Below are 22,851 nucleotides of genomic sequence, written 5' to 3'. Positions count from 1 at the left end.
TATAGAATGGATATACTTAAACCTTGCTACAAGACTTATAGGTAGTGTACCTAATCGTACAGTAGTGTAGTTTTTAGTAAGTCCGGTTCGTCCACAGGGAATCTTTTAAACAAAGCTTAACGTTATATTAGTTTTAATTTATAAAAATACAAATATATAAATAAGTAATATTATTATTATAAAGGGGGGTTTTTACCATTTAATGACCGGTTTGTCGATTTTAAAACTTTAGTTGCAGTTAAAATCTAATGTAAAATATTAAAAATAAATATAACTTAATTTAAAGCGTAAAGTAAATAACGATAATGAAATTGCGATAAATAAAAGTGCGATAAAATAAAATTGAGATAATTAAAAAGTACGATAATTAAAAGTGCAATTAAATACAATGACAATAAATAAAAGTACGATAATTAGAAGTACAATTAAATATAAAATAAAGGAAATTAAATATGAAATAAAAGAATTATGCTTATTTAAACTTCCGTAATCATGATGTTTGACGTGCTGATTTTACTTTTATGCCCATGGGTTCATTGTCCTTTGTCCTGGATTATTTAATATGTCCGTCTGGTTTTTATCCATAACAGTCCATCAGTCATAAATATAAAGTGCGAGTGTCCTCGTCAAATTATCCTTATATCCGAAGTCAAATATTCCAACTAATTGGGGACTTAAACTGTAACGAGGTTTTAATACTTTGTTTAATAATTACACCAGGTTATCGACTGTGTGTAACCCAAGGTTTTAATACTTTGTTATCAATTATGCCAAGTGTCCTTGTACATAATTTCACCCCTGTTTTAATAATTCCATAGACTATTAATCCATTCCCGTGTCCGGTTAAATGAACGATTATTCGTACATATAAATACCCCGCCCATCGTGTTCGATCGAGTGTATATGGTTATTTATAGGGACGTCCAATTGTAAATCTTTATATTAAAATTAACAAACTATCATTTAGTTAAACAAATATAAAGCCCATTAATAGCCCATAGTCTAATTTCCACAAGTGTCGTTCTTTTGTCCAAACCCCAATTATGGTACAAAGCCCAATTACCCAATTTTAGTAATTAGCCCAACATCATGATTACTTTGGTATTAAATAAGCATAATAATAACTTAGCAACGAGACATTAAATTGAAAAGGTTGAACATAACTTACAATGATTAAAAATAGCGTAGCGTTACACGGACAGAATTTCGACTTACACCCTTACAACATTCGCTAACATACCCTTATTATTAGAAATTAAAATTAAAATTAAAGTATAAATTTATATATATATATATATATATATATATATATATATATATATATATATATATATATATACGTTTATAGAGAGATTGATAAAAGAATATATAAAACGATCAAAATGCGTTAGCTTTTATAGGCATTTTTGTCCAGGGTATCTCCGCGAGTTGCGGTCCCTTTGCACTACAAACTCCGCAAGTCGCGGAGTTCGTAAACCCAGCTCACACAAGTTTGGATCCTAGTCTGCCGACGGTTTTAATATATAAACATAATATATATATATATATAATTTATATAATTAATTATATATTATATTATATTTATATACATAGTTAACTTGTAATTTTTAGTCCGTTGCGTCGAGCGTTGAGAGTTGACTCTGGTCCCGGTTCCGGATTTTCGAACGTCCTTGCGTACAATTTAATATCATGTACTTTGCGTTTTGAATCTTGTATTCTTGTAATTTTGATACGTTTCTTATCAATAATTGGAACCACTTTGATTGTATTTTGTACTTTTGAGCTTTTTGGTTGTTTGCGTCTTCAATTCGTCGAATCTATCTTTTGTCTTCACCTTTTATTATTTAAACGAATATCACTTGTAAATAGAACAATTGCAACTAAAAGCTTGTCTTTCTTAAGGAATAATGCTATGAAATATATGTTCGTTTTTAGCATTATCAACTACAAAATACATTATGTGAGTTTCATTTTCCTTTTTACCCTTTATATTTTTGGGCTAAGAATACATGCGAAATTTTTATAAATGTTTTACGAAATAGACACAAGTAATTGAAACTACATTATATGGGTGAATGATCGAAGCCGAATATGCCCCTTTTGCTTGGTAACCTAAGAATTAGTAAACCGATCTACTAATTAACGCGAATCCTAAAGATAGATCTATTGAGCCTAACGAACCCCATCCAAAGTACCGGATGCTTTAGTACTTCGAATTCGTTTTTATCATGTCCGAAGGATTTCCCGGAATGATAGGGGATATTCTTATATGCATCTTGTTAATGTCGGTATCCAGGTGTTCACCATATGAATGATTTTTGTCTCTATGCATGGGACGTATATTTATGAGAACTGAAAATGAAAATCTTGTGGTCTATTAAAATGATGGAAATGACTATTTATGTTAAACTAATGAACTCATCAACCTTTTGGTTGACACTTTAAAGCATGTTTATTCTCAGGTACAAAAGAAATCTTCCGCTGTGCATTTGCTCAATTTAGAGATATTACTTGGAGTCATTCATGACATATTTCAAAAGACGTTTCATTCGAGTCGTTGAGTTCATCAAGATTATTAAGTCAATTATAGTTAGATATATTATAAAATGGTATGCATGATGTCAACTTTTGATGTAATGAAAGATTGTCTTTTCAAAAACGAATGCAATGTTTGTAAAATGTATCATATAGAGGTCAAGTACTTCGCGATGAAATTAACTGTTGTGAGTCGTTTATAATCGATATGGACTTCGTCCGGATGGATTAGGACGGGTCTCTTCAGTTGGTATCAGAGCGGTGGTCTTAGCAAACCAGGTCTTGCATTAGTGTGTCTAACTAGTAGTTGTTAGGATGCATTGGTGAGTCTGGGCTTCGACTGAAATGTCCCGTTCTTATTGATTAAAAATGTTCCATATTAATTGATTTCGTTGCGAGGTTTTGACCTCTATATGAGACGTTTTTCAAAGACTGCATTCATTTTTAAAACAAACCATAACCTTTATTTCATAGATAAAGGTTTTAAAAAGCTTTACGTAGATTATCAAATAATGATAATCTAAAATATCCTGTTTACACACGACCATTACATAATGGTTTACAATACAAATATGTTACAACAAAATAAGTTTCTTGAATGCAGTTTTTACACAATATCATACAAGCATGGACTCCAAATCTCGTCCTTATTTAAGTATGCGACAGCGGAAGCTCTTAATAATCACCTGAGAATAAACATGCTTAAAACGTCAACAAAAATGTTGGTGAGTTATAGGTTTAACCTATATATATCAAATCATAATAATAGACCACAAGATTTCATATTTCAATACACATCCCATACATAGAGATAAAAATCATTCATATGGTGAACACCTGGTAACCGACATTAACAAGATGCATATATAAGAATATCCCCATCATTCCGGGACACCCTTCGGATATGATATAAATTTCGAAGTACTAACGCATCCGGTACTTTGGATGGGGTTTGTTAGGCCCAATAGATCTATCTTTAGGATTCGCGTCAATTAGGGTGTCTGTTCCCTAATTCTTAGATTACCATACTTTAATAAATAGGGGCATATTCGATTTCGATAATTCAACCATAGAATGTAGTTTCACGTACTTGTGCCTATTTTGTAAATCATTTATAAAACCTGCATGTATTCTCATCCCAAAAATATTAGATTTTAAAAGTGGGACTATAACTCACTTTCACAGATTTTTACTTCGTCGGGAAGTAAGACTTGGCCACTGGTTGATTCACGAACCTATAACAATATATACATATATATCAAAGTATGTTCAAAATATATTTACAACACTTTTAATATATTTTGACGTTTTAAGTTTATTAAGTCAGCTGTCCTCGTTAGTAACCTACAACTAGTTGTCCACAGTTAGATGTACAGAAATAAATTGATAAATATTATCTTGAATCAATCCACGACCCAGTGTATACGTATCTCAGTATTGATCACAACTCAAACTATATATATTTTGGAATCAACCTCAACCCTGTATAGCTAACTCCAACATTCACATATAGAGTGTCTATGGTTGTTCCGAAATATATATAGATGTGTCGACATGATAGGTCGAAACATTGTATACGTGTCTATGGTATCTCAAGATTACATAATATACAATACAAGTTGATTAAGTTATGGTTGGAATAGATTTGTTACCAATTTTCACGTAGCTAAAATGAGAAAAATTATCCAATCTTGTTTTACCCATAACTTCTTCATTTTAAATCCGTTTTGAGTGAATCAAATTGCTATGGTTTCATATTGAACTCTATTTTATGAATCTAAACAGAAAAAGTATAGGTTTATAGTCGGAAAAATAAGTTACAAGTCGTTTTTGTAAAGGTAGTCATTTCAGTCGAAAGAACGACGTCTAGATGACCATTTTAGAAAACATACTTCCACTTTGAGTTTAACCATAATTTTTGGATATAGTTTCATGTTCATAATAACAATCATTTTTTCAGAATAACAACTTTTAAATCAAAGTTTATCATAGTTTTTAATTAACTAACCCAAAACAGCCCGCGGTGTTACTACGACGGCGTAAATCCGGTTTTACGGTGTTTTTCGTGTTTCCAGGTTTTAAATCATTAAGTTAGCATATCATATAGATATAGAACATGTGTTTATTTGATTTTAAAAGTCAATTTAGAAGGATTAACTTTTGTTTGCGAACAAGTTTAGAATTAACTAAACTATGTTCTAGTGATTACAAGTTTAAACCTTCGAATAAGATAGCTTTATATGTATGAATCGAATGATGTTATGAACATCATTACTACCTTAAGTTCCTTGGATAAACCTACTAGAAAAGAGAAAAATGGATCTAGCTTCAACGGATCCTTGGATGGCTCGAAGTTCTTGAAGCAGAATCATGACACGAAAACAAGTTCAAGTAAGATCATCACTTGAAATAAGATTGTTATAGTTATAGAAATTGAACCAAAGTTTGAATATGATTATTACCTTGTATTAGAATGATAACCTACTGTAAGAAACAAAGATTTCTTGAGGTTGGATGATCACCTTACAAGATTGGAAGTGAGCTAGCAAACTTGAAAGTATTCTTGATTTTATGTAACTAGAACTTGTAAAATATATGAAGAACGCTTAGAACTTGAAGATAGAACTTGAGAGAGATCAATTAGATGAAGAAAATTGAAGAATGAAAGTGTTTGTAGGTGTTTTTGGTCGTTGGTGTATGGATTAGATATAAAGGATATGTAATTTTATTTTCATGTAAATAAGTCATGAATGATTACTCATATTTTTGTAATTTTATGAGATATTTCATGCTAGTTACCAAATGATGGTTCCCACATGTGTTAGGTGACTCACATGGGCTGCTAAGAGCTGATCATTGGAGTGTATATACCAATAGTACATACATCTAAAAGCTGTGTATTGTACGAGTACGAATACGGGTGCATACGAGTAGAATTGTTGATGAAACTGAACGAGGATGTAATTGTAAGCATTTTCGTTAAGTAGAAGTATTTTGATAAGTGTATTTAAGTCTTTCAAAAGTGTATAAATACATATTAAAACACTACATGTATATACATTTTAACTGAGTCGTTAAGTCATCGTTAGTCGTTATATGTAAGTGTTGTTTTGAAACCCTTAGGTTAACGATCTTGTTAAATGTTGTTAACCCAATGTTTATAATATTAAATGAGATTTTAAATTATTATATTATCATGATATTATCATGTATGAATATCTCTTAATATGATATATATACATTAAATGTCTTTACAACGATAATCGTTACATATATGTCTCGTTTAAAAATCATTAAGTTAGTAGTCTTGTTTTTACATATGTAGTTCATTGTTAATATACTTAATGATATGTTTACTTATCATAGTATCATGTTAACTATATATATATATATATATATATCCATATATATGTCATCATATAGTTTTTACAAGTTTTAACGTTCGTGAATCACCGGTCAACTTGGGTGGTCAATTGTCTATATGAAACATATTTCAATTAATCAAGTCTTAACAAATTTGATTGGTTAACATGTTGGAAACATTTAATCATGTAAATATCAATCTCAATTAATATATATAAACATGGAAAAGTTCGGGTCACTACAGTACCTACCCGTTAAATAAATTTCGTCCCGAAATTTTAAGCTGTTGAAGGTGTTGACGAATCTTCTGGAAATAGATGCGGGTATTTCTTCTTCATCTGATCTTCACGCTCCCAGGTGAACTCGGGTCCTCTATGAGCATTCCATCGAACCTTAACAAATGGTATCTTGTTTTGCTTAAGTCTTTTAACCTCACGATCCATTATTTCGACGGGTTCTTCGATGAATTGAAGTTTTTCGTTGATTTGGATTTCGTCTAACGGAATAGTGAGATCTTCTTTAGCAAAACATTTCTTCAAATTCGAGACGTGGAAAGTGTTATGTACAGCCGCGAGTTGGTGAGGTAACTCAAGTCGGTAAGCTACTGGTCCGACACGATCAATAATCTTGAATGGTCCAATATACCTTGGATTTAATTTCCCTCGTTTACCAAATCGAACAACACCTTTCCAAGGTGCAACTTTAAGCATGACCATCTCTCCAATTTCAAATTCTATATCTTTTCTTTTAATGTCAGCGTAGCTCTTTTGTCGACTTTGGGCGGTTTTCAACCGTTGTTGAATTTGGATGATCTTCTCGGTAGTTTCTTGTATAATCTCCGGACCCGTAATCTGTCTATCCCCCACTTCACTCCAACAAATCGTAGACCTACACTTTCTACCATAAAGTGCTTCAAACGGCTCCATCTCAATGCTTGAATGGTAGCTGTTGTTGTAGGAAAATTCTACTAACGGTAGATGTCGATCCCAACTGTTTCCGAAATCAATAACACAAGCTCGTAGCATGTCTTCAAGCGTTTGTATCGTCCTTTCGCTCTGCCCATCAGTTTGTGGATGATAGGCAGTACTCATGTCTAGACGAGTTCCCAATGCTTGCTGTAATGTCTGCCAGAATCTTGAAATAAATCTGCCATCCCTATCAGAGATAATAGAGATTGGTATTCCATGTCTGGAGATGACTTCCTTCAAATACAGTCGTGCTAACTTCTCCATCTTGTCATCTTCTCTTATTGGTAGGAAGTGTGCTGATTTGGTGAGACGATCAACTATTACCCAAATAGTATCAAAACCACATGCAGTCCTTAGAAATTTAGTGATGAAATCCATGGTAATGTTTTCCCATTTCCATTCCGGGATTTCGGGTTGTTGAAGTAGACCTGATGGTTTCTGATGCTCAGCTTTGACCTTAGAACACATCAAACATTCTCCTACGTATTTAGCAACATCGGCTTTCATACCCGGCCACCAAAAATGTTTCTTGAGATCCTTGTACATCTTCCCCGTTCCAGGATGTATTGAGTATCTGGTTTTATGAGCTTCTCTAAGTACCATTTCTCTCATATCTCCAAATTTTGGTACCCAAATCCTTTCAGCCCTATACCGGGTTCCGTCTTCCTGAATATTAAGATGCTTCTCCGATCCTTTGGGTATTTCATCCTTTAAATTTCCTTTTTTTAAAACTCCTTGTTGCGCCTCCTTTATTTGAGTAGTAAGGTTATTATGAATCATTATATTCATAGATTTTACTCGAATGGGTTCTCTGTCCTTCCTGCTCAAGGCATCGGCTACCACATTTGCCTTCCCCGGGTGGTAACGAATCTCAAAGTCGTAATCATTCAATAATTCAATCCACCTACGCTGCCTCATATTCAGTTATTTCTGATTAAATATGTGTTGAAGACTTTTGTGGTCGGTATATATAATACTTTTGACCCCATATAAGTAGTGCCTCCAAGTCTTTAATGCAAAAACAACCGCGCCTAATTCCAAATCATGCGTCGTATAATTTTGTTCGTAAATCTTCAATTGTCTAGACGCATAAGCAATCACCTTCGTTCGTTGCATTAATACACAACCGAGACCTTGCTTTGATGCGTCACAATAAATCACAAAATCATCATTCCCTTCAGGCAATGACAATATAGGTGCCGTAGTTAGCTTTTTCTTCAATAACTGAAACGCTTTATCTTGTTCATCATTCCATTCAAATTTCTTCCCTTTATGCGTTAATGCAGTCAAGGGTTTTGCTATTCTGGAAAAGTCTTGGATGAACCTTCTGTAGTAACCAGTTAGTCCTAAAAACTGGCGTATGTGTTTCGGAGTTTTCGGGGTTTCCCACTTTTCAACAGTTTCTATCTTTGCCGGATCCACCTTAATACCTTCTTTGTTCACTATGTGACCGAGGAATTGAACTTCTTCCAACCAAAATGCACACTTTGAAAACTTAGCGTACAATTCTTCCTTCCTTAATACTTCTAACACCTTTCTCAAATGTTCACCGTGTTCTTGGTCATTCTTTGAGTAAATAAGTATGTCATCAATGAAAACAATGACAAACTTGTCAAGGTATGGTCCACACACTCGGTTCATAAGGTCCATGAACACAGCTGGTGCATTAGTTAAACCAAACGGCATGACCATAAACTCGTAATGACCGTAACGTGTTCTGAAAGCAGTCTTTGGAATATCATCTTCTTTCACCCACATTAGATGATACCCGGAACGTAAGTCAATCTTTGAATAAACAGACGAGCCTTGTAGTTGATCAAATAAGTCGTCGATTCTCGGTAGTGGGTAGCGATTCTTGATGGTAAGTTTGTTCAACTCTCGGTAGTCGATACACAACCTGAATGTACCATCTTTCTTCTTGACAAACAAAACAGGAGCTCCCCACGGTGATGTGCTTGGTCGAATGAAACCACGCTCTAAAAGTTCTTGTAATTGGCTTTGCAGTTCTTTCATCTCGCTGGGTGTGAATCTGTAAGGAGCACGAGCTATTGGTGCAGCTCCTGGTACAAGATCTATTTGAAATTCAACGGATCGATGTGGGGGTAATCCCGGTAATTCTTTCGGAAATACATCGGGAAATTCTTTTGCAATGGGAACATCATTGATGCTCTTTTCTTCAGTTTATACTTTCTTGACGTGTGCTAGAACAGCATAGCAACCTTTTCTTATTAGTTTTTGTGCCTTCAAATTACTAATAAGATGTAGCTTCGTGTTGCCCTTTTCTCCGTACACCATTAAGGGTTTTCCTTTTTCTCGTATAATGCGAATTGCTTTTTTGTAACAAATGATCTATGCTTTCACTTCTTTCAACCAGTCCATACCGATTATCACATCAAAACTCCCTAACTCTACTAGTATCAAATCAATCTTAAATGTTTCGCTAACTAGTTTAATTTCTCGATTCCGACATATATTATCTGCTGAAATTAATTTACCATTTGCTAATTCGAGTAAAAATTTACTATCCAAAGGCGTCAATGGACAACTTAATTTAGCACAAAAATCTCTACTCATATAGCTTCTATCCGCACCCGAATCAAATAAAACGTATGCAGAATTATTGTCAATAAGAAACGTACCCGTAACAAGCTCCGGGTCTTCCTGTGCCTCTGCCGCATTAATATTGAAAACTCTTCCGCGGCCTTGTCCATTCGTGTTCTCCTGGTTTGGGCAATTTCTAATAATGTGGCCCGGTTTTCCACATTTATAACAAACTACATTGGCATAACTTGCTCCGACACTACTTGCTCCGCCATTACTCATTCCAACACCATTTGTTCCTTTCGTTCTATTAACCCCTGGTCCGTAGACCTCACACTTCGCCACGCTATGACCATTTCTTTTACACTTGTTGCAAAATTTGGTGCAGAACCCCGAGTGATACTTTTCACACCTTTGGCATAGCTGCTTCTGATTGTTGTTGTTGTTGCGGTTATTATTATTGTTGGGATGATTGTTGTAGTTCCTGTTGTTGTTGTTGTTGTTGTTGTTGTTGGGCCGTTTGTTGTAGTTGCGATTGATGTTACGATTGTTGGGATAATTGTTGCGATTATTGTTGTAATTGCTGTTGTTGTTGTATTGGTGATTCTTATCACCGTTTTCCTCCCACTTTCTTTTAACTTGCTTCACATTGGCCTCTTCAGCAGTCTGTTCTTTAATTCTTTCTTCAATCTGGTTCACTAGTTTGTGAGCCATTCTACATGCATGTTGTATGGAGGCGGGCTCGTGTGAACTTATATCTTCTTGGATTCTTTCTGGTAATCCTTTCACAAACGCGTCGATCTTCTCTTCCTCATCTTCGAATGCTCTCGGACACAATAGGCACAATTCTGTGAATCGTCTTTCGTACGTGGTAATATCAAATCCTTGGGTTCGTAACCCTCTAAGTTCTGTCTTGAGCTTATTGACCTCGGTTCTGGGACGGTACTTCTCGTTCATCAAGTGCTTGAATGCTGACCACGGTAGTGCGTACGCATCGTCTTGTCCCACTTGCTCTAGATACCATGTTAACGTAGAACCTGTGAAGGTATGCGTAGCGTACTTTACTTTGTCCTCTTCAGTACACTTACTTATGGCAAACACCGATTCGACCTTCTCGGTCCACCGTTTCAATCCGATCGGTCCTTCAGTTCCATCAAATTCCAAAGGTTTGCAGGCAGTGAATTCTTTGTAGGTGCATCCTACACGATTTCCTGTTCTGCTAGATCCAAGGTTATTGTTGGTATGTAGCGCAGCCTGTACTGCGGCTATGTTTGAAGCTAGAAAAGTACGGAATTCCTCTTCATTCATATTCACGGTGTGTCGAGTAGTCGGTGCCATTTCCTTCAAAATAGTCAAATGGAACAAGTTAATCATACAGAATATTAAGAGTAGTTAATAGTATTTCGTAGCATAATATGAACTCATTTATAAAAGCTTTTTCTTCATATTAGCGTTTTATAAGTTTAAATTCGGGTAGTACCTACCCGTTAAGTTCATACTTAGTAGCTAATATACAATTCAACTACTACAATTCTATATGAAAAACTGATTATAATAATATTTCGCGTTCAAACTTTTACACAATATTTTACAAACTTACAATACCGCTTATTTTACATATAGCATGAAATATAGCACACAATAAATTTGATACAAGATGGTTGTGAAGATAATTCTAGCTAGTACACAAGTCGTTCAGCAAAGGCAATAAAGACACGTAATTCATACGTCCAGAAACAAGTCATGCATTCTGGTTTTACTAGGATTACTTCCCATCCTTGGTCTTGTGGAACATAACTATTATGGCCGTTGATAAGATAGCGTGTTGTAACGTCGTCAAAGGGACGAGGGTTACGTAATGTCCAACAGTCCCGTAACAATCTAAAAATCTCATTTCTTACCCCAATTACCGACTCCGTCACTTGTGGGAACGTTTTGTTTAATAGTTGTAGCCCGATGTTCTTGTTCTCACTTTGGTGAGAAGCGAACATTACTAATCCGTAAGCATAACATGCTTCTTTATGTTGCATGTTAGCCGTTTTTTCTAAATCACGAAGTCCAATATTAGGATATATTGAGTCAAAATAATTTCTTAACCCATTGCGTAAAATAGCATTTGGGTTCCCCGCAATATATGCGTCAAAGTAAACACATCGTAACTTATGGATTTTCCAATGTGATATCCCCCATCTTTCGAACAAAAGCCTTTTATAAACCAAGGCATTCTTGGAACGTTCTTCGAATGTCTTACAAACTGATCTCGCCTTAAATAGTTGTGCCGAAGAATTCTGACCGACTCTAGATAAGATTTCATCAATCATGTCTCCAGGTAGGTCTCTTAAAATATTGGGTTGTCTATCCATTATGTGTTTTTATACTGTAAAATAGACAAGAGTTAGATTCATAAAAAAAAATACTTATTAATACAAGCAATTTTTACATATATCATAAAGCATAAGCACACTATATTACATATATTACACCACACGAATACAACTATCTTATTCCGACTCGCTTGTTTCTTCTTCTTCGGTTTTGGTTCGTTTTGCTAAGTTTCTAGGGATATATGATGTTCCCCTAATACGAGCTGTCGTTTTCCATATTGGTTTAGAAAAACCTGGTGGTTTAGAGGTTCCCGGGTCATTGTTACAACTTAAGGACTTCGGGGGTTGACGATACATATAAAGTTCATCGGGGTTGGAATTAGATTTCTCTATTTTTATGCCCTTTCCCTTATTATTTTCTTTTGCCTTTTTAAATTCAGTTGGGGTAATTTCTATAACATCATCGGAATTCTCGTCGAAATCCGATTCATCAGAGAATTGGTAATCCTCCCAATATTTTGCTTCCTAGGCGGAAACACCATTGACCATAATTAACCTTGGTCGGTTGGTTGAGGATTTTCTTTTACTTAACCGTTTTATTATTTCCCCCACCGGTTCTATTTCTTCATCCGGTTCCGATTCTTCTTCCGGTTCCGATTCTTCTTCCGGTTCCGACTCTTCTTCTGGTTCCTCTTCGGGAACTTGTGAATCAGTCCATGAATCATTCCAATTTACATTTGACTCTTAATTATTATTAGGTGAATCAATGGGACTTGTTCTAGAGGTAGACATCTATCACATAATATCAAACGCGTTAAGAGATTAATATATCACATAATATACACATGTTAAAAATATATAGTTTCCAACAAAATTTGTTAAGCAATCATTTTTCAAGTAAACACGGTCGAAGTCCAGACTCACTAATGCATCCTAACAAACTCGATAAGACACACTAATGCAAAATTCTGGTTCTCTAAGACCAACGCTCGGATACCAACTGAAATGTCCCGTTCTTATTGATTAAAAACGTTGCATATTAATTGATTTCGTTGCGAGGTTTTGACCTCTATATGAGACGTTTTTCAAAGACTGCATTCATTTTTAAAACAAACCATAACCTTTATTTTATAGATAAAGGTTTTAAAAAGCTTTACGTAGATTATCAAATAATGATAATCTAAAATATCCTGTTTACACACGACCATTACATAATGGTTTACAATACAAATATGTTACAACAAAATAAGTTTCTTGAATGCAGTTTTTACACAATATCATACAAGCATGGACTCCAAATCTCGTCCTTATTTAAGTATGCGATAGTGGAAGCTCTTAATAATCACCTGAGAATAAACATGCTTAAAACGTCAACAAAAATGTTGGTGAGTTATAGGTTTAACTTATATATATCAAATCATAATAATAGACCACAAGATTTCATATTTCAATACACATCCCATACATAGAGATAAAAATCATTCATATGGTGAACACCTGGTAACCGACATTAACAAGATGCATATATAAGAATATCCCCATCATTCCGGGACACCCTTCGGATATGATATAAATTTCGAAGTACTAAAGCATCCAGTACTTTGGATGGGGTTTGTTAGGCCCAATAGATCTATCTTTAGGATTCGCGTCAATTAGGGTGTATGTTCCCTAATTCTTAGATTACCATACTTTAATAAAAAGGGGCATATTCGATTTCGATAATTCAACCATAGAATGTAGTTTCACGTACTTGTGTCTATTTTGTAAATCATTTATAAAACCTGCATGTATTCTCATCCTAAAAATATTAGATTTTAAATGTGGGACTATAACTCACTTTCACAGATTTTTACTTCGTCGGGAAGTAAGACTTGGCCACTGGTTGATTCACGAACCTATAACAATATATACATATATATCAAAGTATGTTCAAAATATATTTACAACACTTTTAATATATTTTGATGTTTTAAGTTTATTAAGTCAGCTGTCCTCTTTAGTAACCTACAACTAGTTGTCCACAGTTAGATGTACAGAAATAAATCGATAAATATTATCTTGAATCAATCCACGACCCAGTGTATACGTATCTCAGTATTGATCACAACTCAAACTATATATATTTTGGAATCAACCTCAACCCTGTATAGCTAACTCCAACATTCACATATAGAGTGTCTATGGTTGTTCCGAAATATATATAGATGTGTCGACATGATAGGTCGAAACATTGTATACGTGTCTATGGTATCTCAAGATTACATAATATACAATACAAGTTGATTAAGTTATGGTTGGAATAGATTTGTTACCAATTTTCACGTAGCTAAAATGAGAAAAATTATCCAATCTTGTTTTACCCATAACTTCTTCATTTTAAATCCGTTTTGAGTGAATCAAATTGCTATGGTTTCATATTGAACTCTATTTTATGAATCTAAACAGAAAAAGTATAGGTTTATAGCCGGAAAAATAAGTTACAAGTCGTTTTTGTAAAGGTAGTCATTTCAGTTGAAAGAACGACGTTTAGATGACTATTTTAGAAAACATACTTCCACTTTGAGTTTAACCATAATTTTTGGATATAGTTTCATGTTCATAATAAAAATCATTTTCTCAGAATAACAACTTTTAAATCAAAGTTTATCATAGTTTTTAATTAACTAACCCAAAACAGCCCGCGGTGTTACTACGACGGCGTAAATCCGGTTTTACGGTGTTTTTCGTGTTTCCAGGTTTTAAATCATTAAGTTAGCATATCATATAGATATAGAACATGTGTTTAGTTGATTTTAATAGTCAAGTTAGAAGGATTAACTTTTGTTTGCGAACAAGTTTAGAATTAACTAAACTATGTTCTAGTGATTACAAGTTTAAACCTTCAAATAAGATAGCTTTATATGTATGAATCGAATGATGTTATGAACATCATTACTACCTTAAGTTCCTTGGATAAACCTACTGGAAAAGGGAAAAATGGATCTAGCTTCAACGGATCCTTGGATGGCTCGAAGTTCTTGAAGCAGAATCATGACACGAAAACAAGTTCAAGTAAGATCATCACTTGAAATAAGATTGTTATAGCTATAGAAATTGAACCAAAGTTTGAATATGATTATTACCTTGTATTAGAATGATAACCTACTGTAAGAAACAAAGATTTCTTGAGGTTGGATGATCATCTTACAAGATTGGAAGTGAGCTAGCAAACTTGAAAGTATTCTTGATTTTATGTAACTAGAACTTGTAGAATATATGAAGAACACTTAGAACTTGAAGATAGAACTTGAGAGAGATCAATTAGATGAAGAAAATTGAAGAATGAAAGTGTTTGTAGGTGTTTTTGGTCGTTGGTGTATGGATTAGATATGAAGGATATGTAATTTTGTTTTCATGTAAATAAGTCATGAATGATTACTCATATTTTTGTAATTTTATGAGATATTTCATGCTAGTTGCCAAATGATGGTTCCTACATGTGTTAGGTGACTCACATGGGCTGCTAAGAGCTGATCATTGGAGTGTATATACCAATAGTACATACATCTAAAAGCTGTGTATTGTACGAGTATGAATACGGGTGCATACGAGTAGAATTGTTGATGAAACTGAACGAGGATGTAATTGTAAGCATTTTTGTTAAGTAGAAGTATGTTGATAAGTGTATTGAAGTCTTTCAAAAGTGTACAAATACATATTAAAACACTATATGTATATACATTTTAACTGAGTCGTTAAGTCATCGTTAGTCGTTACATGTAAGTGTTGTTTTGAAACCTTTAGGTTAATGATCTTGTTAAATGTTGTTAACCCAATGTTTATAATATCAAATGAGATTTTAAATTATTATATTATCATGATATTATCATGTATGAATATCTCTTAATATGATATATATACATTAAATGTCTTTACAACGATAATCGTTACATATATGTCTCGTTTAAAAATCATTTAGTTAGTAGTCTTGTTTTTACATATGTAGTTCATTGTTAATATACTTAATGATATGTTTACTTATCATAGTATCATGTTAACTATATATATATCCATATATATGTCATCATATAGTTTTTACAAGTTTTAACGGTCGTGAATCACCGGTCAACTTGGGTGATCAATTGTCTATATGAAACATATTTCAATTAATCAAGTCTTAACAAGTTTGATTGCTTAACATGTTGGAAACATTTAATCATGTAAATATCAATCTCAATTAATATATTTAAACATGGAAAAGTTCGGGTCACTACATCGACCGTGTCTGCATGTCAAAAGTTTTGCTTATCATTTCTAGTCAGAAATCATCTACTTATCATCCTTAGGAAATTACCTGCTTATTATTCTTAGTCTAGACACATCTTACTGCATTGATTGCATGAATAGTGTATAGACAAAATTCATATCTCAGCGTATCTGTTATTGTTACCTTTGCCTGACAGCTTTCGTAGATTCCTCTGTAACTTATGGGATTTTAGTATTATATATGCATATGTAAATTATGTATTGCAGGGTACTAATATATATCCTATAATCTATTTCTTATCGAAAATTCTTCATCTGATCGTACGGGATGATCCCTCAACCAGTTCGAGTCCCTCAGATTTCGATAGCTATTCCGATAGTTATTCTGACAGCTATTCCGACATGGATATTCACCTAAGCTCCGAAAGTGGTATCACCAAAATGAATCAATCAATCAGCCATCCCTAATTCATCTGATGAGTTTGTAGTCGACTTAATCAACGGAAACGAGAAGAAGGCAATTCCTTTCCACCAACCAAATTTCCCTCTTGGCGAAGAACCTGAAGCACTTACCCGAAACACCATTTTCAGCCTCTTTTCCAGAGTAGTTCGACACGATTATATTCTATCCACAATTCTAAACCTTATTCATCCGCTCGTTTCGACCGACAATCATCTCGGAGTAGTGGAAGAAGTCAACGAGCTTCGCGCTCGAGTAATCCATTTGGAGAATATGGTACAAAATGTACCAGCTTTAGTAACATCACCGGCACCAACAGTACCACCAACATCAATACCAGTATCACCAACAACCCAAGTTTCAACATCACACGCCTCAAAATCTCATTATGTACCTCGAGTATAATCAACGTTCTACATATCGTTCTACATATCGTTCTACATCAATTATCTTCGTTCTACTTGACGATTATGTAATCTCTAATGTTTTAGAGATTATGTATTCTAGTCTTGATGGTAAACCAAACGAGTTTAATATTATATTAACTCACTAAATCCATGATTACATCTGAAGAAAATATATATGTATATATGTTTTCATAAAGATTGTAATTAAAAAAATTTTTGTACAAACTGTTAATGATGAAAATATTTTAACGGGTAGGTAATACCCGAGGAATATTTAGATTTCACATTAATAAGTTACATTGTACATTCTTCGAATCTGATTCAACAGTCATTTACTATCCTACTTACATCCATCGATATACGTATCCGTTCACCACAGAATAACCATTTTCATTCAATTTCATATTTAGATTTTAACCTATCAGAATCCGACAAGTGGCATAATAAAGAAAACATTGGACAAAATAAAATTTGTTAGAAACAAACTAATTAACTATGAGAAATTTTGTTAAGAATTCACGCTAACAAAATCCTAGCTAACTGTCCCTAGCTAACTGTTAATTCCTTATTGTACATTTAATTATCGCAATTTATTTTATCGCAATTTAATTCTCGCAATTTTATTTATTGTCATTTATATTCTGTTATTTATTTTACGCACTTTATTTATCGTCATTTAAATACTGTTTTTTACGCATTTTAAATATCGGGACACGTATACAAGGTTTTGACATATCATATCGACGTATTTATATATATTATTTGGAATAACCATAGACACTCTATATGCAGTAATGATAGAGTTAGCTATACAGGGTTGAGGTTGATTCTCAAATAATATATATAATTTGAGTTGTGATCGAGTCTGAGACATTTACACGGGTCACGATACGTATTAATTAATTCGAATATTATATATTAAACTATATATGAATGATTGGAATGTTAACTGTGGACTATCGACTGTGGACGAATAATATTGGACAATTAAAATGAATTAAAATACTGATTATAACATATGAAACTAAATAATTCTTCAAGTTTGCCACTTGATTTCATCTTAAACCTCATTTTTATCTTGACGATTCCAATATGCGTTCAAACATTTCATAATTCTTGAAAACACTTCAACCGAGAGGATGAACCAACCGCACTTCGTCTACGGAAGGAACGATTTATGCATATAGTTATCCACCTGAAAAACTCTCGGAAACTGAGTAAATGTTTAACACGTAGCTGTGCTAATTCCTTAGTGTTATTATTACCCAAAATAACTTGGTAATCCCTTTCAAAGTAGCAAATTTTGTCACCGCTCCAGCAAGTCAACATCGACCTTTCATTCGAATAAGTCTTATTATAACTTTGATATATAAGTTTACCTTTCATCATCATTACCGGAGAACCGTTTATATTCCACCACATTAGCAGTAAACTTACCAGCAACCTCATTACTCCTTGGCTTAAACCTCTCCGATAAATCACTATATTTATCCATTGAAACCCTATCATATACTCATCCGCATCTTGTAACGAGAACTGCCATACCAATTATCGGGAATCAGCAAATCTGTATTGTGAGTCTCGCAACGTTTTCACATCAACAGTTATATGTATCCATATAACATTTATCTCTTAGAACTATGATCTTCCATTCTAAAATTCTGAAAAGCACCCAGTCTGTGAATTAATGCTCTGAATTTTGAAAAGTTAAATGAAGCAACAAAAAAAAAAAACTATAAACGACCTCAACCGCCGAAAATTTATGATAAAGGATTGTATGTTGGCAAAGCTCAGAAAAAATTTGAAACTGAAAAACTGATTAAGCAAACTACGAAGGAGCCTCTGAACAAATCACAAGAACTAAACTTGTACATTAAGAATCCTGATGATTCTGTTTCTGATGAAATCTTTAGCGAATACCTTGCTTCTGATTCCAAACTCTTGCGGACAAATTTTCTTCACCACCCTTCGATATTATAAATTCCAAGATATCATCGTATCTTTCATTATAAATATCCTCCATATTTCTGAAGATATTTTCATAACTATTCTTATCTGAAATCATTAATCTCTTCGTGCTATCAGTGTTACATCATATAGAAACTGTTAGTTTCTATATTCTGTAAATATATATATATATATATATATATATATATATATATATATATATATATATATATATATATATATATATAACCTTTAAATTTAAATTATGAATGTTTTTGAAGTAGTGTTGAAAATTGATGCATGAGTTAGTATAATATAATGACACTTGATCAACGTGATTATATTACAGTAAGTCATGTTGAGTTTCTAAATGAAACATGATGATTCACAGATTATAACGTCATCATGTGTCATGTTACATAACTCTTTCATTCTGATTAACTTCTGAACATATCAAGAAAATATATTCTTGATAGTTCTATTCTCAGTGATTCTGGTAATTTGACAAATCAAATCATGCTATTACGTTCTTTCTCATTTAGAACATTAAGTTCATTCGAAACTCCATACTTACGATTTCTGGATCATTACTCGCTTTGCTAGAGGTTGAGAAGAGAATAAAAAGGCAAAAGAACTCCGAAATATAAGAGAAAATATAAAGCCCAATAACAACACGGAGATTACAAACCGCGGATATTAATACGAATAGCAATATAAAGACACAGTATAATTAAGAATAGTATCACCCCAAGGTAATAGTAAAAGTAGACAGATTCTTCTGGTGGAAGATTGAAAAGAAGGATGACAGAAATGATAATTAGAAAATATCAAGGATTAGAACTGGATTAAGCATTTTCACAATTTTTTGGATGTATGAACTAAGAAAGAAAGTATAGTAATGGTGAGAATCATGGAATTGAAGAGTTTAATTTATAATGGAAATATCAGACAGAGTAATCGAGACAGATCACCGTATTTAATTATAGAGATCTAAATTTCCTTATTCGCCGAGAAATCAAATCTTTTAGATTTAGAAGATTTTCTTTAAATCCCTTGAATTCCGGAATTCAACCATGAATACGTCAAAAGTAAAGACGAATATCTATTACCTTATCTCAATCTTTTGTGATAGCTTCACTCGTACGCTTCGAGTAATCGAATCGTTTTATCCAAATTATTCAATGGTGATAAAATTCTATTTATCAACTCATATTCGTCATGAAAACATTTTTATTGTTAGCCATGACCACCTCACTCAAATTTCGGGACGAAATTTCTTTAACGGGTAGATACTGTGACAACCCGAGAATTTTCGACTAAATTTAAACTTAATCTTTATATGATTTCGATACGATAAGCAAAGTATGTAATGTTGAGTCTAGAAAATTTTTAAACGATGTTCATATATTCAATTGACCTTCGACTGCTCTCGACGATTCACGAACCACTAATTGTAAATAGTTATGTGTGTATATGTAAATAAATATATATATATATATATATATATATATATATATATATATATATATATATATATATATATATATATATATATATTATATATATATATATATATATATATAAATGGAAATTGGAAAAATAATTTGAAACATTTATGTTGTTGTATTTAAAATTAAATATTTAAAATATAAAATAAAAATAAGATATTATAATAATTATTATTTAAAGCATAACTATATATAAATAAAATATATTAAAAATAAATATTGAATGATTGTAATACTCGTTGGACGTTTCGATTATTATTAAGCAAGTTAAATTCAAACTATTGTAATTCTAAAATAATCGGTGATACGAAAATGAGTTCTATAAATTTTAGGCTAACTAAAAATGTATTTAGGTTCTAGTTACTAAATTTTAGCACTTTTTATATTTTACCCAGAAATGAGAGGGACAGTTGATGTAATTGTTATTTAACAAATTAGTGATCGGATTTTATACCATAATGACCAAAATAAATAAATATAGTTAATTTAAAATATGAGATTTTTCTGAACAGTTTTATCCGCCACTGATTTTCAACGGACCCCAATATAATATTCATAATAAAACTGTTGGTAGGATAAACCAAATATATCGATGGCTTCTGTTGACAATGAATATTGTTTATTATTTGTAGCATGCGGTTTTAGTTAGTTTTAATGTAATAGGTAGTTTACTTGTTATGTTATTAGTTAGTTTAACCATGGTAAATGTAACTTACCATGTCATGTTACGACTTGGAGGTTGCTAGTATAAAAGCAACCTCCCACTCTCATTTGTAACTAGTTGAGTTATTTGACAAGTATTATCTCTCACACATATTCTCTCAACCTTATCACCATATTACTTGTTCTTAACATCTAAACCCACTTTCACTAACAAAACCGGTCGACCTTAGCAAGAATTGGGCCTAACAATTGGTATCAGAGCGGGTCTAAGCTCTTTGCATAGAAGATCCGTTGCTTGAAGATCTCCATCGTGTTTTTAAAGTGTTCGTGCTCGATTTCGGTTTAGGTAACTCAAAAACTCAACTCACTATTTTATTCTTGTTAGTTTTAGTGCTTATCATATCATTTATGTGTTATTAAAACTACTTGAACTGATTTTTACACTTTAAGATACCAACAGATTCATTTAATTGTATGTTATTCTTATGGTGTGAACTTGAAACTTGCATATGTAAACCCCGTTTTCATTTAATCTGCTTGTGAAGAATATGTTGTAAGAACATTAGAATTCTGCTTGTGTTCGTCAATTAATGTGTTCTTCCTAAATTCAGACTGCCCGAAAACATCCATTGCATGCTCGAAAACCTGCAATTTGTGCTCTAAAACCTGAATATAGTGCCTTAAAACCCGAATAGTCTTGCTCGAAAACTTATTTCTGAGAAAAATTAAGTGCTCGAAAACCTGGATCTGTCTAGATTACTGCTCGAAATACTGTATTTTTGCTCAAAAATCTGTGTTTGTGCCCGAAAACCTTGAATTTTTGGCTCCAAATTTGACTTTATTTTGGCTCCATAATTTTGTCCATTGGATAATACCCACCGAAAATCTTTTATTTTGTGGATATTACCCACCGAAAAGGCATCTTTGACCTTTTGGTGTCATAAAAGTACACGGGAAAAAAGAACAAAAAGTACAAAAAGTTGACAGACAGACAGCCTGGTGCTCGAAAATCCCCTGCTCAAAAACTTGTTTTGAAACCTGCTCGAAATCATACTGCTCGAAAATTTAACCTGCACGAAAATTTAACCTGCACGAAAATTTAGTGAAGTTGCTCGAAAACTCCTTGCTCGAAAACCACCTGTCTGAGAAACGTGCCCGAAAACCTGGTTCTCGAAAACTTCTGCTCGAAAAACCTGCCTGAAACCCTTATAAAGTTCGAAAAAAAAAGGGCGGGAAAACGTGAGTAAAATTTAAATTTTTCCTTGGATTCAAAAGCTCATTTTTACGCGAGATTTAAATTTTCACGACAGAAAATTTTTCGGCCCCAAAAACCACCCGAAAACGCACGATTTTGAACGAAATTTGCCAGAAAATTTCAGAAAAAGTCAAATTTTTTCCTCAAACCCCTCGGTCACGTATTAGTTCATATCCCAAAAGTTTACGACATTAATTTTTGTTGAAACATTTTGGAGGGAAATCCAAATCGTGCATTTAACTGATACTTAACAGACACTTAACGGAAAGTTAACGAAAACTAACGAAACCTCATTTTCAAAATTTGATTCATCTGAATCATATTTTGAGGGGGAGAAAAGTGATATTTCTTAAGCTTATTTGTCGTTTCGTGGTTTGCTCGTAAACCTTGTCTGTCCTGACCTACTTGTTGAACACCCGTTCTGTTAACATGGCAAATCATGATGATCACGTGTACTCTAATGTTGAGGAAGAGGTACAATTATACACTGAAATTACTCATGAATATTACAACTCTGTGCATAATAATTCTGTGCTTATATCTGATGTATTGCAAACTTGTCCTGAAACACCTCTTAATCAAAATGATACAATTGCATGTAGCTCTGCTTGTCATACCCCACTCCCACCTGTCTA

Source organism: Rutidosis leptorrhynchoides, chromosome 3 (assembly GCF_046630445.1).
Source record: "Rutidosis leptorrhynchoides isolate AG116_Rl617_1_P2 chromosome 3, CSIRO_AGI_Rlap_v1, whole genome shotgun sequence".
In the NCBI taxonomy this organism is placed as follows: domain Eukaryota; kingdom Viridiplantae; phylum Streptophyta; class Magnoliopsida; order Asterales; family Asteraceae; genus Rutidosis; species Rutidosis leptorrhynchoides.
The sequence above is the reverse complement of the archived record's forward strand: the minus strand, read 5'-3'. Positions refer to the sequence as shown.